Below are 11277 nucleotides of genomic sequence, written 5' to 3'. Positions count from 1 at the left end.
TACAGACATAAAAAAGCTAAATAACAAGGAGGCCCTTAAGGAGAATGCTCAGTTCTCATTCAGAAGGGCAAATAGAAAAGATACTGGAAGCATTTGAAGAGAAGGGATGGCATGATAGTCTACCATAGAGATCTTCTGAAAGACTCCACCAAGCAGGAGATTCAAGCAGATGCTGAGACTCACAGCCAAAATTCTGAGTGGAGCGCATGGAGTCTTACGGAAGAGTTGGGGCATGGAAGGACCTGGAGGGGACAAGGGCTCCACAAAGAGACCAATAGAGCCAACAAATCCTGCCCAAGGGTTGGGTGGGGTGCTGCATAGACTGATGAACCAACCAAGGACTATGCATGGTGAGGACTTAGACCCTCTTCTCAGATGTAGTAGATACACAGCACAGTCTCCTTGTGAGACCCACAATATGAGGAGTACAGTGGACTCTGGTGTCTACTTGTTTATCACTTTCCTCTGGCAGGGCAGCCTTGCCAGGCAACAGAGGAAGAAGATAAAGGCAGTCAAGATGAAACTTGATATTCTGAGATCAGATTATTGGGAAGGAGGGCTCCCCTTTCTGGAGACTAGGGGATGGGAGATGAGGGAGGGAGAGAAGGAGAATGTGACCAGGAGGTTACCAGGGAGGGGGCTATAATCGGGATGTAAAGTGAACAAATTAAAAAAAAGAAAGAAAATAGAAAAGTTTTGCCCTTAAAGGATATTCTGTAAAATCTCCCTTTCTAAAATCTCTTCAGAAATAAAATATAATAATTTATATATTGTAAAGAAAGCTGTAAGACAATGCAAAAATAAATAGAAGAAGATATTGAATATAGAAAGACCTCCCATGCTCCTGGATTGGTAGAATTAATATCGTAAAAATGGTCATCCTACAAAAAGCAATCTATAGAACTAACACAACCCACATCAAAATTCCAACATATTTCTCTACAGAAATTGAAATAATAATCTTAAGTTTCATATGTAAATGCAAAGAACCAGAATGTCTAAACATTCCCGAACAATAAAAAAGAATCCTAGAAGTATCACTATGCTAGGTTTCAAATTATTTTCTTAAAGAAAGATTTATTTATTATGTATACAGTGTTTTGCCTACATGTAGGCATGCTTATCAGAATAGGGCATTCTAGATGGTTGTGAGCTACTGTGTCATTGTTGGGAATTGAACTCAGGACCTTCGGAAGAGCAGCCAGTGGTCTTAACCTCTAAGCCATCTCTCCAGCCCCCAGCGGTTTTTTTTTACATTTTTTTTATTGATTTATTCTTGTTACATCTCAATGGTTATCCCATCCCTTGTATCCTCCCATTCCTCCCTCCCTCCCATTTTCCCCTTACTCCCCTCCCCTCCCCTATGACTGTGCCTGAGGGGGGCTTCCTCCCCCTTTATATGCTCATAGGGTATCAAGTCTCTTCTTGGTGGTACCTAGGTTTCAAATTATACAACAGAGCTATAGCAATAAAAACAGCATGTTAGTGGCATAAAAACAATAATCAAAGTTATAAAATTGTGGGCCCACATATAAGCTCATACCTTACAGCCACATGATTTTTGTCAAAATGGCCAACAATATACACTGGAGAAAAGATAGCATCTTTAAAAGTGATGCTGATAAAACTAGATATCTACCTAGGAAAGGATGAAATTTGATCATTATCTTTTATCCTGAATAAACTCAATTCCATTGGACCAAGAACCTCAACATCTAAAGTGATGAAAAGAATCTGATAGAAAAGGAAAAAGGTAATATCGTTTAACTCATTAGCAAAAGAAAACACTTTCTGAACAGGACAGAATACTGCAAGCACTAATAAAACAATTAATAAATGTATTCTCATCAAATTAAAATGCTCCCATATAGAAAATGATAGCATCATTTGAACAAAAAGGCATCCTAGAAAATGGGAAAATCTTTACCAATTATACATCTGACAAAAGGCTAATAACTAGGACATATAAAGATCTTGAAAAGCTAAATATCAAGAAAACTGAAAACACGCTGTATGATATTTTTATTTGTGAACAGAATAAATTAGAATAAAGCTATTTTATATAAAGAAAAATGGGACATGGAACTAAACAGAAAGCCCTCAAAGGATGAAACTTCAATAACTGAGAAATATTTATAGAAATGTTCCACATCCTTAGGCAACAGGAAAATACAAACAAAAAAAAATACTTTGAGATTTCATTTTACCTCAGTCAGAATATCCAAGATCAATTTTAAAAAACTGACAGCAAAGGCTGATGAGATTTTGAGGATAGGGGAACACTTATTCACTGTTCCTGGAAATGCAAGCCTAAAATGTCACTATGTAAATTAGTGTGGCTGTTCTGCAGGATGCTGAAAAATCAATCTACCTCTAGATCCAGCTATACCACTCTAGGCATATACTCAAGAGACTCTCCACCGTACTACAGAAGGCACTTGTTCACTGATGTTTGTTGCTGCTCTATTCATAACAGCCAGAAATTGGAAACAGCCAATTTCCATCAACAGATGAAAGAGATTTTCATCAACAGACTAATGGATAATGAAAATATAGTACATTTACACAGGGGAATAGTGTTCAGCTGTTAAGAAATTTAATAAAATTTTCAGGTAAATGAATGGAGCTTGAATCATTCATCCTGAGTGAGGTAATCCAGACCAAGAAAGAAAAATATTGAATGTACTGTTTCATCCGTGGATATTAGATTTGAATCTTTAGACATTTGTGTTTAATTTGAAATATCAATAGAGGTCAACAAAGTGGTAAGTGACCATGCAGGTATTTCAAGGGAGAGGATAGAACACAGTGGCATAACGGCTTAAAGAGGACTAATTGAACAAGAATGTTGCATTGGGGTATGTAAGAGGAAAGTAGAGGATGGAGTACAGGGAGCATAAATAACATAAAGACATTTATATTTTCATATACAAATCTACTATAATTCCAATATATATCAAAGAGTTAAAATGGACTTATCCATAATAAAATGGCAATGCCTCTACTAGACCATGTGGGCTAATAAAAACCCAGTGCCTTGAATGCATTGCTTCTTCTTGTCAAGAGATGCACCGTAAGCTGCCAAACATTACAGGCTACTGCCAACACTGCTGTTTATTATCAAGAATTTCATGGTAAGATCCTATTGCTGAAGATACCACATAATTGAATAATAGACTATCAAGCTGATACTGACATGGAGGCTTCATCCATACTGGTTAACTTTCATAGTATTGGAAGATACTGTTCATAATTACTGGAGGAGAAAATTAATCGATAGTCTTACCAAGTTATGAGCTATTCAAGCTATAATAATGAACTGTGTGGCAAGACATGCTCATTTATGCAAAAGTAGAATAAATATCATGGAAGTTATTAAGCATTTCTTTTTAAAAATGTATTTAATCATTTTATAGCTTGATCCCATGCCCCTCCCTCCTCTCATCCCAGTCTCACCCTCATATCCTCCTCGCCTCATTCTACCCTTTTCTTTTTCTCAGAGAAGGGGAGGCCCACAAGGAGAATACCAACCCACCCTGGCACCTCAAATCGCAGGAGGACAAAGCACATCCCATCTCACTGAGGCCATACAAGGCAGGCAAGCTAAGGGAAAGGGATCCAAAGGCAGGCAATAGAGTCAGAGACAGCCCCTACTCCCATTGTTGGGAGACCCACATGCTGAGAACTGGGAGAGAAAATGGAAATCAGTGGGGGAAATCTCTGGGATATAAGAGGCTCCAGAAGGTCTATAGGATCAACTCTAGCTGAGACTCCTAGTACCAGAGGATATGGAGCCTTAAGTAACCACTTCTTGTAGCCAGATGGGACTTCCAATGGAAAGAGAAGGACTCCAACCTACCCATAAAACCTTCAACTGAAAACTTGTCTTGCCTACAAGAAGTGTAGGAGAAAAGATGGAGCAGAGATTGAGGAATGGTAAGCCAAAGCCTGGCCCAACCTGAGACCCAAGCCATTCAAAAGAGCCAGCCCCTGGCTCTATTACTGATATTCTGTAATGCTTTCAGACAGGAACCTATCATAACTACTCTCTGATAGGTTTCACCCAGCAGCTGATGGAAACAAATGCAGAGACTCACAGCCAAACAATAGGCTGTCAGGGAATCTTATGGAGGAATGGGAAGAAATATAGAAGGACAAGGCAATGTCAACTAACCTGGGATTGTGGAGGCTCATAGAGACTGAACCACCAACAAAAGAGTATGCATGGGCTGGACTTAGACCCCCTACACACATGTAACAGATGTGCAGCTTGGTCAACATATGGGTCTCCTAACTACTTCTTGGTTGGATTTTGATATGGCTTCACAGAAGCCATGAAACTCATACCTGGCATCATTATAGGAAAAAACTCTTGACTAGACATGCCATGGTCCCTAGGGAAAACCATATTACTATTATTCTGCTAAATTGAAATAGTATTAAACTGAATCCTGATGTACTATATTATACCTATAGATTAGTGCATCTCTCAAGCCTCATTAGAGAAGCTTCATTGTACAACAGATGGTGGTTAATGCAGAGAATGAGATACTGTGGGCAGCCGGCGTGGTGGCACACGCCTTTAATCCCAGCACTCAGGAGGCAGAGGCAGGCAGATCGCTGTGAGTTCGAGGCCAGCCTGGTCTACAAAGTGAGTCCAGGATGGCCAAGGCTACACAGAGAAACCCTGTCTCGAAAAACAAAAACAAAACAAAAAAACAAAACAAACAAACAAAAAAAGGTACTATGGGCATCTATAACAAATGGAATAACTGAAACACACTCCTTTCCCCCTTCACTGAGGCATGGATGGACCATAATGTGAGAGGGGTGGGATGACTGTAAGAGTCACACATGGTGGATGGAAACAAAGAAACAGTTTTCAGGACACAGAAAAACAGCACATGTAACTTCATGGACAAGACTTGTTGCAAGATCAAGGCAGACCAAATTCCATCATGGAGAGAGGAGATGCTGATATTTGACAAGTGCTGGGAAAGGGGAAATTCTTAAGAATATAGGCCCTGTCAATCAATGTTCCATTAATATCTGGGTATTGCATTCAAGTCTCTAGTTGTATTCAATTAAATTAAAACTACCACAAAATATATTATAATCAAATTGTCAAAAACAAAAACAAATAAACCAGTCTTGGTGGCGCATACCTGTAATCTTAGCAGGCAGAGGATTACTAGATTAAGGGTTCCTATGGCTACAAAATGAACTCAAGGCCACTATGACCTAAAACTTAGTGAGATTATGTCACAAAACAACAGTTAAAAGTAGAAATGGGATGTTAGGTCAGTGATAGAATACTTGCCTAATACACAGAACACCATGATTTCAACTTCTGGTGCTGAAAAAATTATATACATATATATATTATATATATATATATCAATGACAATGAAAGAACACTAAAACTAGCAAAAGAGGAAAGAAAATAATATAGGGATGTTCTAATATAGCCATAAGCAGATTTCTTAGCAGAAACCTTATAGATTTGAGGAGAGTAGAATCATATACTTCATATGCAGATGGAAAAAGAAATTTCCAAGGAGAAAAATGGACACATCAAAGCTGTAATTCAGAAATAAAAGATATAAAAAATTTTAACAGACAAATGAATGTTAGGGCATTAATTTCCATGAAATTTTCATAAAAATGCTGAAATAATGCTTCAAGATGAGGAACAGACATGCTACTGATGGATGCTAAAGCATCTACAACTATAAAATGGACTGGACAAACACCAGATGATAGTGTATTAATCATGCATGTTATTAGACTCAAAGCCACAATAATTTATTAAAGAACATGCAATGAAAGGATATAATTGCAAGATCAACATTTCAAAGTGGTATGGAATAAGGAAAATAACTTGCACTAGAATTTTTGTAATCCATTAATTTTCATTTAATTGAATATGTCGATTCAATTGTCTTAAGATAAAATGACTCTTCTTTCAGCAATGGAGCCCGATAATTCAGGCAGAAAATCATTAAGGCTAAATTAGGCATAACTATATTCTGGATCAAGTGGACCCATCAGACATCTATAGAACGTTCCTTCTGAAAGAAACAAAATAATGCTCTTCTCCACTGCACATACGAGATTCTCCAGGAAGGAGCAAATGGTTTCTCAAGAAACAAACTTAAACAAATTTAAGGAGACTGAAATCTTATTAAACATCATTTTAGACCAAAGTGATATAGAATGAAAATCAATAACAGGAAGGTCTCTCAAAAATGCACATATATGTAGAAAGCATACAACATGATTGTAAAATATTCATTAAGTCAATAAAAAATTAAAAGGCAATTTTTAAATGTCTCAGGACAAATTAAAATAAAATACAGTACATTAAGACCACAGGGGGAAAAAAGCAGTCCTGTGTTCCCAAGAAAACTCAAGGAGAATGCATCAAAGGAGGAGGAGAACAGGCCCTTCTGGGAGGTACTGCAGGGCTGTGTCCCATCAGTACACTGCAGATGTCAGTGACTCCAAGGAATGACAGGTCCCCTCCCTTGGCCTTCTAGCTCTGGAACAGGTTGCTGCTGTGGGCAGGGGAAATGGTACTGCCGGGGCACATAGGCCCATGAATAATAGAAGATGAGGAGAGAGGATTTTGTTGTCAGGACATAATACACAAGGGACGGGGGCAGTTAAAGCCATAGTAGAGGCTGAATATGCAGGTGAGAATATGTCTGACATGCATCTTCTGAGAACTGGACTGCCCCAGTGCCTGGGTATGTAGAACACAATGACCTTAGACTTGGCCTTCTCTTGGGAAAGCCATTAACGGATTAGAACTCTTAATTCTTGCCCTACATGGAGTCAGAATCAGCAAGGAGGGAGGTGTCGATGACTCATATACTTTTTAAAAGTGAGAAGGATTGAGTTGTACCGTGTCGGTGGCTTTTACAGAGAGAAGGTTCACAGCACAGAGGGAAAAATTGGTTCCATTTTAAAATCTTCACTTTGTCTTTGCCGTGTGTACATGTTCCTTTCTGTGTGTACCTGAACATGAAATCCAGAAGCTAATGTCAGCTGTCTTCCTCATTTGCTCTTCACATTAGTTTGTTTAGACATGGTCTCTTGCAGAACCCGGTGCTTGCCAATTCAGCTCCACTGGCTGGTCAGCAAGCTCCAGGGGTCCTGTCCCTGTGATCCCACTCCCAAGAATACCGGCACCTGCACCATGCTTGGCCCTTTACCCAGGTGAGAGCCCACTGTGTGCAGAAAGGAAAGGCAGTAGTTAGTGTCAAGGACTCAGGTTCAGCATTCTCCAGTGCAACAGGAAGGGAACATGTGCTGGGAATTCAGAGACACTGGCTGGGGGACACATGGGTGTTTACAGGGATTCACCAGAGAGCAGGACACAGTGGCCCCAGCCACTCATAAGGCTGTACTTCTGGGTCCACAGAGACGCCGATTCAGTGCCCCATCTCTGAAATACACCAAGGACTGTGGTCCAAGAGGGGGAAACAGGACCTTCTGGGCGGTGTGGCCAGGCTGCTTGTCATCAGTACACCCCAGGTGTTAGTGACTCCAAGGAATGACAGGCCCCTCCTTCTCCTGCAAACACCTGAAGGCGCTGATCTCAGGAATCTGAGGAAAGCTGAGATGGTGATGTCTGCTGCAGACAGTCAGCCCACAGGGTTGGCAAATCTTTCTCATTGAGAGTATGAAGCATCTGGGGAGTGGAGGGTGGCTGAGAGTGCAAAGTGCTTCCTGTATGGGGCGGGGCTGATGAGTTCAGTGTGTTAAAAGAAAGGTATATGGACAGGCATGTTTAATCTCAGCACTGGGGTGACAAACACAGGAGGATTAAAAGAGCTGCCTAGCCACCCATTCTAGCACAATCAATGAGCAACAAGTTCAGTCACAGATCCTATCTCCAAAAGTAGAGGAGAAAAACTGAAGACACCAGATTTTGACCTAAGATTGTCTGCAACTTGTTCACACACACACACACACACACACACACACACACACACACACACACACACACACAGAAAGAGAGAGAGAGAGAGAGAGACAGACAGACAGACAGACAGACAGACAGACACAGACACAGACACAGAGAATGCAATACACTGTGCTCTTTGAAAGCAGGCTATCTCCAGGGTCACATTTCCCTTCTCTGGCTGCAAAGACCAGGCTCAAAACACACATCCTCTCCTTCAGTGTGAGTGAGTGAAGAGCGAGGTAGTGGAGAAAACTCTGGAACCTGGGCTCCATCTATAGCACCCTAGAGAGAAGACAGAGAGGAGGACAAGGAAGTATGGGGGGAGTCTGAGACAAGGCATCAGGAGGAAGCTGATATGCTGTCTGGCTGCACAGGGTCCCTGCAGAGAGTGCAAGGCTGTGGGCCTAGCTAGCCAATACTCCACACAGGGCTGCTGAGGTTCCAGGGAGGTGTGCCCACAGGACTTCTGGGTACTAGGGCTCAGGGCAAAGAGGGCTAGGCCTGGCCTGAAGCTGACAGGATTTGTAGAGCCAATCTAGACATATGAACTGTCAAGCACGAAAGTGAACACTTACTTGGAGGGGAGGAAGAAAAAGCTCCCCACCCCCGCAGTGAGGAGCTTTCACAGAGCCCATAGCCTGCCTCACAGGCTCAAGCATGTTCCTCTTTGGGGGATGGTTCCTGTCTCCTGTCTTGGGGAGTTGCAGGGGTGATGGCTGAGAGGAGGGAGGTCCCTTCTAAGAAGTGGGACCAAGCACAGGAGGGATGCTGGCAGTCTGAATCCCGGCTGCTGACCTCTTGCGGGCCGGGCTGCCTTTAAGATGGTCTTGTAGAAGAGCTCTTTCTCGCGGTAGTGCACGGGCGGGCCACGCAGGTACTTCTCTTCTGCCTCCTTGTAGCTGAGCTCCTCCAGGGCAGCGATGGAGTAGATGATTGCTTCTGGAAGAAGAACCTCCATGGTAAAGCGCACTATGTCGCTTCTTGTCAGGGAGAGCAGGGCCTCATCTGCTTCCTTGGCTATTTCTTGCAAATGCCTGGCCACGAGATGCAACTGGCCATTATCCTCCAGGTAGGTCTCAATGCAGAAGACTTCCCTCTTTGATTTGCGGAGGTTGTCCAGCCGCTTGGACTGTTTTCTGCCCTTCACGATGTCCAGCAGGTGGTGGTCGGCCCCTTCCTCTTAACGATGAAGTCTACAATCTTCTTGTTGGCTCTGTCCCAGGCAGCCCTGGTGCGGTCAGGCAGGAATTTCTTGCAGCCAGGGCCGTCTCCTCCTCCCAGTCTTCCAAGTCAGCATAGCTCACCTTGGGGAAGTCAATGTGCAGGTCGCCCTCTTGGATGGCCCTCCTTAGGGGGGAGCTGGCTGGGGAGGTGTAGTAGTCCATAAAGGAGCCCAGGGAGGAGCCACAGGCCAGGCCCTCTCTGTAGTGGTCTATCACTGAGAAGCACCAGCTGATGCCCCGGCCGTACACTCTGCTGGCTCTCCTCAAGAACGATCTCTTCTCCCCACAGTCCAGAGGCTTCAGCTTGCGGAGAGGGACGCGGACACCCCTGCGCTCAAGCTGCATGTTGCCCTCGATTAACAGCACCCTCGCCATCTTGTCGTGTTGGTTGATGCTCTTGAACACCGCTGGCCAGAAAGGAAGGTCCTGACATTTGAACCAGCATTCCTTCTTCAATGGTATTCAGACCGTGGGCAGAAGAAGCCACCTTGGTGGCTTGGCTGTCTTCTTGACAGCCTCTCCTCTGGAACCTGGTGCTGGCTGCCTTTGAGTGCACATGAGGTACCAGCTCTGGGACCCTGCACAGGGGACACAGCATGAGGATCTTCCTTTTTCTGCTAGCAAGGCTGAGCGACCTTCGCAGCCTCGGGATAGGAGGCAAGCAGGCTGCTGATGCCCCCTTTGCACCCGGCTTCAGGTTCCCTGGGCTGGGGTCCTCCTTGTCCTCTGGGAGCGAGGTCTTCCTCTGGGCTCCAATAGCCCGGATCTCTAGGCCTGCACACCTTGCTCTTGCTCGTGGGTTCGGGGCTTTGGGCGAGGTCTCTACCTCTACTGCGCCTCCTCCTCCTCCTCCTCGGTGGCCCAGAGGCAGCCTGCTGATCATTTTTACCTCAAGTGCCCTCCATGGAGGCTGGGGCCCTCCCTCTGAGGCCTGTGCTTGAATGTGCTCAGCTTTCTCTTCCCTGGATTACCTTGGTCTGCCTAACTGTGATTAGTGGCCAGTTTAGAGGCAGCTGTCTTTTGGGGGCATTTCTTACTTCCTGTGTCAGGTATCCAGGCCAAGAGAGTAACACCACTTGGGATCCACAGTCCTCCAAGGGAACTGTGGGTCAGCATCTGCCTCCCACTCTTAGCCCCCTCACCCTCTGCCCCACTCCCACCCAACCCCACCACTGCCACTCACCTCCTCCTTAATGCCCTCCAGCTTCTCTCTCAGACAACACAAGCCACAACTATCTAGCATAAGGTGCTGCCACACAAATACAGTCATTCTGTCAAGAGCACATGTGACAATCATCGCCAGAGAGGAGGCATCCATTTACATGTGTTGGCGAACTGTGCTTTCAGGGCCTGAAATGATAAAGCTGGCACCAAAGAGCTGTCACCTGAGGACAAAGAGACAGGGCTGGGTGAGCAGCCAGTCCTTGGGGCTTCACTTCAGACAATAGTAGTGAGCCCCTTTCCTGTCCCGTGAAAGAGCACACACGCTCCCAGGGCACACTCACCAGCTCAGCTCACACAGGCACTCAGGTTGGCTGCAGGCACCTACCTATACGCTTTGCGTGTCTATGTAGTGACTCCTCTCCAGTCTGTGAGTATCCTTCCCGAATGTATCTGTAAACAGGAAAGAATGGTTTGTTCCCCTTTGTTGTCATGGCAACCACCATGTCATAGGGGTGGGAGAAGAACATTTTCTCCTAGTAGCCAGTTCTCTGTGGAAATCAGGAAGTACTAATCCAACCGGGAGGCTGACTGTTCACTTACATCTCCCCACCCCTGCAGCTGCAGGCATGAAAGCGTGCGTGTGCAAGGACCACAGAAGGTGATGCTGCCATTCCAGGGTACAGGGCCTTTGACCACAGAGGTCTGGGACAAGGCAAGACAAGAGATGACAGTTCCGCTCTGCCTCCTATAAGGTCAGGGGCCATGTCTGAGAAGGACACCTTTTCACCTGCCAGAATTCGGAAGGCAGGCATGTTATTTCTCCAGATGCAAATGAGTGTTCTAGGTCGCTTGGCAGAAAATGTGGAGAAGCATGAACCTACACAGGATAGAAAGCAGCTCAGGGATTCAGGTGGCAGC

At 44.3% G+C, this 11277-nt stretch overlaps 1 pseudogene; it reads right to left on the bottom strand.

Annotated features, from left to right (window-relative positions):
* Positions 1–8709: 8709 nt before the first annotated feature.
* Positions 8710–10465, bottom strand: LOC127185498 (PWWP domain-containing DNA repair factor 3A-like; annotated as a pseudogene).
* Between the last annotated feature and the right edge of the window lie 812 nt (positions 10466–11277).

Source organism: Acomys russatus, chromosome X (genome assembly GCF_903995435.1).
Source record: "Acomys russatus chromosome X, mAcoRus1.1, whole genome shotgun sequence".
Classification (NCBI taxonomy): Eukaryota; Metazoa; Chordata; class Mammalia; order Rodentia; family Muridae; genus Acomys; species Acomys russatus.
The sequence above is the reverse complement of the archived record's forward strand: the minus strand, read 5'-3'. Positions and strand labels throughout refer to the sequence as shown.